General features: G+C 42.4%; 1 protein-coding gene across 6 annotated transcripts in view; it reads right to left on the bottom strand.

The window, feature by feature from the left end:
* Window positions 1-6,549, bottom strand: part of FRMD4A (FERM domain containing 4A) — a 301,515-nt gene that overhangs the window by 189,126 nt on the left and 105,840 nt on the right. The window contains exon 1 of one of the 6 annotated variants that reach the window (XM_044423317.1): window positions 3,654-3,762. The exons of the other annotated variants lie outside the window; for them this stretch is intronic. The gene's annotated coding sequence lies outside the window, so the exon portion shown is untranslated. Of the gene's footprint in view, window positions 1-3,653; window positions 3,763-6,549 lie in introns of those variants that run through there. 6 annotated transcript variants of the gene reach the window in all.

A 6,549-nucleotide genomic window follows, 5' to 3' on the forward strand; every position in this document is an offset into this window, starting at 1 on the left:
TGTAGATTGCTTTTTTTAAGTCTTGTAATAATAATTTTAGCTTTGGTCAACCAATAGTAGTCTTCCATTGTGACTGATTCAGCTGCTGAGAGAATTATGAAATGTTTATGAACATTCCAACAACCCAGAAATTTAAAAATCTGACTACAGGTAGGTGGTCTACATGATTAGATGCTCTGTCAATTTAAAAAAGTATGTGTGCACACAGAAAAGACAACAGGTTAGAGAATAGTAGTCTGAATGCTTGAAATTGATATGCTAGGCATGTCTCCAATCCTCAATGGAAGAGCATTCAAATAATATCCTTTTCCAACCTGCTGCTCTTCAGAGGTGCTGGACTGCAAATCTCAGCATCTTCCAGCTAGGAAAGACAAAACATGGAATCTTCCCCGTGGACTGTAACCTGGACCGTAACCTGAAGTGATGCAGTCCATGAAAAACTGTGCCTTAATTCCAATGTTTACTTAACATGTATTTAGAACCAGTAAATTATGACAAGTGTCGGTGATGAGTAAGTGGCTTGTTCCTCACTACTGTGGTTTGTGAAAATCTGTAAGGAGTAACAGTCTTACACTTTCAGGAACTGTGAAGCTTAGTATGGTGCAGAATATTCACATGGTAGGATATTTACAGAGTTCACACATTACAGAAGTGTGAAAAGTTACACAGAGTTACAGCAAACTTCTAGGGCTTTGAAAGAACACTTTGTTGTTACTACTTCACAGGAAAACAACAATATTTCCCTACAGAGAACTCATGTTTTAAACCATAGAAACTATTTTCAAGCAAGTTCTCAGAGTTCATGAATTCAGCAATGCTATACTTTGCCCTAAGCAAGAATTTCTATTGCCTGCGACACTGTCTTCGCAGCTGTAGATTGTGAATAAATTGAAAGTGATGCCACACATCTAAAACAAGATGGAACCACAAAACTTGTTCCTTGCCAATCCTACCAGCATTGTTTTTCCTCTAACTTCAATGAGCTACTAAGGGTCAAGTCAAACTTTATTTGGCAAGCATGCTTGCAGCTATAAACAGCATGCAATGGAGATGCATGCTTGTAATCACACAAGAACACATGCTAAATTCATGTAGAGAAGTCCTGATTGGCCTTGGCAGCTTGGTCATAGCCATGTCACATTCAAGTCTTGGCCATTGCGCGCGCGCACATCCCTGCTACATAAAGAGTAAAATGACCCTTACAGAGAAGAGCATCACTTAATAACTCTGAAAGGCAAAAGCTGGTCTACAAGTAGCACAAACCATTTTTCTCCTGAATGTGCTCCCATTTTGCAAGATCTCACAGACACTCAAATAACAGGCTGATTTCTCCACTCTAGCTCTAATTAAGAAAGAAGCAACCACCAGAGACACACCCAACAATAAATGACCCAGCTGAGTACTCTGTGCATGTTACATGATTTCATTTTAAAATGTGTTTAAAGGGCAGAATACTAGTTGTCTTGTCTGCAGCTGACATGTATCTGGAGACTTATGAACAAGTTGCTATAAGCCTTTTGATTTTTTAGTATTAGAGAATGCTAAGGCAACCTAATGACCTATAAATCCACTGGACGATAGCTTCCACAATGCCTGACCATTCAGGCATTCTGGCTGGGGCCTAATAGTCTAAAACATCTGAAAGCCAGAGGCCTACAGCATTATGCATCCAAGTTCACCTACCAGTGAGTAGTGCATACCTAATATTCTGTCCTGTAGGGCATCAGGAAACATTAATGGATGTCCATGATGGTATGATACATTTTAAAATCACATTCCCTCTTACAAAATAATTTGACATTTCAGGGGCAACAAATATATTGATTTCTATAGTGTCCATCTAGCTTGCTCCAAGTTCAACTATGACACATCTTATCTCTGACTAGATGTGGTTCTCCAAGGCCTCAGTGCAAGACAACAACCAAAATGCCCCTATCTACACAACTTTTAACAGAGTTGTCCATCCCCACCCACAACTCCAAGGTCACAAGCACAAGCCTTGCAACTTGAAAGTCTTCCAGCTTCAGATGTCACTGACTGAACTTGGGATCTTCCTTCTGCATACAAAATATGTTCTCTTCCATCAGGCTGAGGCTCCTTGCCAACTCCAAGCCCTCCCCACCCTTTTTTATGAAGTTTGATTCAGGAACTATACAGTGGCTTTCCAAAATAGTAGAAAATAAATCTTAACAAAGCCCACCTGACAAGGTCAGTTTACAGCAGTGCAGTTGTACACATGACACCAGGTTAAAATGTTTCAGAATGAACAGCATTAGCTAAGATACACAAATGCAGCATATTCCTCTGGAATGGGCAATCTGTGCCAAAATAGGTTAGAACAAGTAACTACAAACTGCCCTTCTCCAGCCAAAATAAGAAACAATATTGCCACAGTCAGCAGTGATGGGTTCAATTAGTGTGAAGTCAGCTATTCATACAGCAGCCGGCCGGTTGGGCCCTCTGCCATTCCAACTGTATAGGAAAAATAACCATCCTTGCACTGCAACACCCCTTTTGGTTCTGGGTGGAAGAAAACCAGCACTGGCATAAGCCCCAGAAACGACACATTTCATGAGACACGTTGAGGGCATCCGGGATGCTACTCACTGTGAATCCTAATTAAACCTGATGCAGCTAATCGTGTTTCACTCCTTTGGATGCTGGCAGAGGTGCAGACAGGTTCAATGATTTCAGAAATCAGTGCTGGCACTTTTAAAATCATATCAATGAACCATGAGGTGGAATATACAGTGTGGATACCCATATACAACCTCATATATTCATGCATCAGTGCTGCTCTTTTTGTTTTTCAAAATAAGCTTCTCAGCCATTTGGTCTCTGGCATTTTTCTACCACTCACTTTTAAAATTCTTTTTTGGTAGCCCTTCATTGAGTGTTGTGGGATCATTCACTTGCCTTCATGTGTATTATTAAACTGCTGCCAGTGCTATTAATAGAAACAATTGTCTCTCTTGAAAATGTTGCATAGATGCTCTAATCTACTTTTCTGCATTTTCCATTCAGCAGTGAACATGCTTAATAACACAATCAGGAATGCATCCTCACACGGATGCATTTTCAGCATGGGCAGAAGAAAGAGACAGAGCTTTCAAACAGGAAAAAAAGGAAGGAAGGAAAACGGATTGATTTACTGGATGTGGAACAACTTTCCTGTGCCAGCATAGGAGAAAGAAATACTGCCTGAATTAAAAACAAACATATTCCAAAGGTTTCACCTTTTACAAGGCTCAACCTTTGCATTAAGTATGCTGCAGCTATTTGGAATGCAAAGCAGCAGTTCCACCTTTGCAGATTCTACTAACAGGCATCCAGACTTATTTGAATTTAAATAATTCCTTGCACCTTTCCTTCCCACCCCCCTCCATATTACCAGCATACCCAAAATGAAGCTATACTGCTGGCTCTCCTTAGCTCTTTCAACATCAGGCTTGCTTGGAGCATCCTGTAAACCCACACATTTCAAATAAAATGGGAAGGCCTGGAGCTTCCAAGCTCCAAGCAGATTTTTTTTTTAAGCAAAAACTGGCATTGATAAACCAACTACATTTTGCCCTTTCCTCCAGACAGAATTTCAAAAAATGAAGCATATTATCAATGGCTTCCCTCTTTCCGGAAACAAAGACACACATTACCTTTCCTTTTTCCTTTTCCACCTTAACAGGAGCAACAGCAGCAATTTAGATTTCCACCCAATTATCCTCAGCAGAAAAGCATCCCATTAAATCCAATTTCATCGGGCCTTTGGCCTAACAGGCGGCGGCGGCGGCAGCATCCATTTCTCTGGACTTCCACTCCTCTGTGGCTTGCGAGATTTCAGGCACAGCCCTTTCTTCCCTCGTCCCCCTCCCTCCTCTCCCTGTGTCTGCAAGAAGCGCTCGCACAATGCTACCACATCCCATCTCCCTCCTAACGGTCTCTCACATAGACACTGGCTTGGCTCCAGCGTGCACCACAGCAAGAGCCATCCTCAACAGCTCGCAGCCAGCCGAGCCCGTGTGTGAGGCACGGGCAGCAACACACACACCGAGGGAGGGAGGGAGCGAGCGAGCGAGCGAGCGAGCGAGCAGGGGGAGAGAGGGAGAGAGACCGCGCTTGCAATGCTGAGATTTTGTGCGCGCTTGTGTTCAGAACATGCTAGCGGGGAAACCAAGAGCAGCTGCCATCCAACGACTCTCCTGCAAAGTGTCCATTAATACTGCCCCTTTTACCACGCCCTCCCCCAGACGTTTATTTTTAAAGGCTGCGAGGCAGACAAAACACACATGTTCCACAGGGTCGAGGTGGGTTGGGCGAAGGCGAGGGAAGGTTGCGGGGCGGGTGCCGGGGGAAGCCGCCTCGCGCCAAGTGAACCGGGAGAGCGGGGCGAGGGTGCGCATCACGCCAGCCTGGGGCTCTGCCTGGGAAGCCCGGCGTTGCAACTGGTGCCCAACCTGAGGAGGAAGACGAACGGCCGCCGAGTGAAGAGCGGAAAACAGGCATCTTCCTCGACTGCATGGATGTCTTTAACAATAGACCCTCATTTAATTGAGGTACCTATGTTTGCAGGGCATGGCATAAAAAACGAAGCACTAAGCACAATACGCCCGTAACTCCGAAAAACAAAAATACAAGAACAGGGTAAGGCTGGTGGTAGTAGTACTAATACTGAGTGGGGTAGAAAACAAAGGGTAAAAAAAGCAAGACTTAATTCATTTATTTTTCTTTTCCTTTCCTACACAGAAGCTGTTGACTTGAGACCAAAGTTATGACTTCGTGTTGGCAGCAGAAAGGTGCTAGGCTTAGCCGGGGAAAAGTCTTAATGGAAAAGAAGGGCACACACAAATCAGGCAAGACAGGCCCCGCCCCCATCGCTCAAACAAAAAAATCCACCAAGAGGCCCTGGCTCGTTTGAAAAGAAGCCACACTGAAAATCAGAGCCAAGTGGGTATAGGGACCCTTCCTAGGCAAGCTACGCTAAGCAGCCAATCTGCAGTTCCTGCAAAAAGCTAACATGGAAGCAGGAATGTCCCCTAGAATTTATTTAGGTATATTTTATCTGAACTATCAGGTTAATTTGAAGTCTCACAGGTTAACTTTCTTCTACCCATGAATTCATTTTGGTCAGTCAAACAGCATTAGAGGCTGGGAAATTAGGAAGTTCCTAGATTAGGAATTCCCAAACTTCTTGAATCTGTGGACATATTTGGGAATGTGAGAAGCTGCTGTGGCATCAGTGCAGGATGCCTTCTCAGTGGATCATCAGTGGATCCCTTTGGTACCTACCTGTAAAACAGCAGTAGCATCACCACCAATTTGCTACTCAGAGTTCTATCTATGGTACATGCTTGGTGTGTTCATTGAAGAATCATGTGGTAGGTTGAAACTAAAGAGTAATTTATTCACATGTCCTCAAAAGCCAAAATGTGAGTGGGTAAACTGGTTTTGTGACCATGTCAATTACAACTTGTGGCAGCAAAATATCACTGAAGAGTTGAAGTTTGTTGAAACAAACATGCAAATGTGAAATTATATTCAGATTGGTGCCAACCAGATTTTCTTAAAAGATCTAGGCAATATTCAAGGGATTGATACTTCCTGTACTCATCACCTTTGACTTCTTCAAGGTAACACTCAGTTCCTTTACCTAAACTGTGATCATTTAACTGATGACCTGCTCTAAGTGCCTCCACATACTGAGTTGAAGTGGGCGGCTACTCAGGAGTTTTTGTTTTTATTATGTATGTTGTCCCAAAAGTGACAGGTCTAGGGTGACACATTAAATGATACCAAAAATTATTGACATCAATGACTTCAACAAAAATACTAGCAATTTATCTGATGTAGAATATTTCTTGGCTCTCTTTCAGGGGAGGAGTCCTCCCAAAATGGCATACAACATTAAATATTGCATAATAAAAACCAATGCAGTAATAAAAAGTGAAAACAGCAACATCAGCAAATATCCTAAAAAACAACAAATACCTGCATAAAAACTGTCTGCCAGGCACACCATGGGTTGTCACAAAACCCCCACACTACTATAATTCATCCTTAGGGTGTTATTGTGCCATGTGAATTTGTCTTTTGTGTAGTGTAGAGTGGAGCCTGTGTGGTGTATTTGTTAGAGTGTGGACTGGTACTGGGAAGATCTGAGTTCTAGTCTTCAGTCAGCCATGAAGCTCACTCAGTTACTCTGGGCCAGTCATTGATTCTCATCCTAACCTACATCGCAGGGTCATTGGGAGGATAAAATGGAGAAGAGAATCACTAGGTGAGCCACTTTGGGTTCCATGAAGATGAAAAAAGCCAGATTATAAATAAACATACAAATAATAAAATGCTTTTTTCATTAATAAAATGCTTTTTTCATAACAGAGCTATGCCCATTCAAATTCATCTCTGCCATTTAAAACTGACCCATCAACTAATCAGCTAAAGCTTAAGTTGGTTAAAGAGATTAGAAGTCATAGCCTTAACAAACACCGCCTATTTGTGGAAAATCCAAATGAATGCAATAGAACTTACTCCCAAGTAAGTATGTAGAGAACT

This window comes from Varanus komodoensis, unplaced genomic scaffold (genome assembly GCF_004798865.1).
Source record: "Varanus komodoensis strain SLA01 unplaced genomic scaffold, ASM479886v1 scaffold13_3, whole genome shotgun sequence".
NCBI lineage: Eukaryota > Metazoa > Chordata > Lepidosauria > Squamata > Varanidae > Varanus > Varanus komodoensis.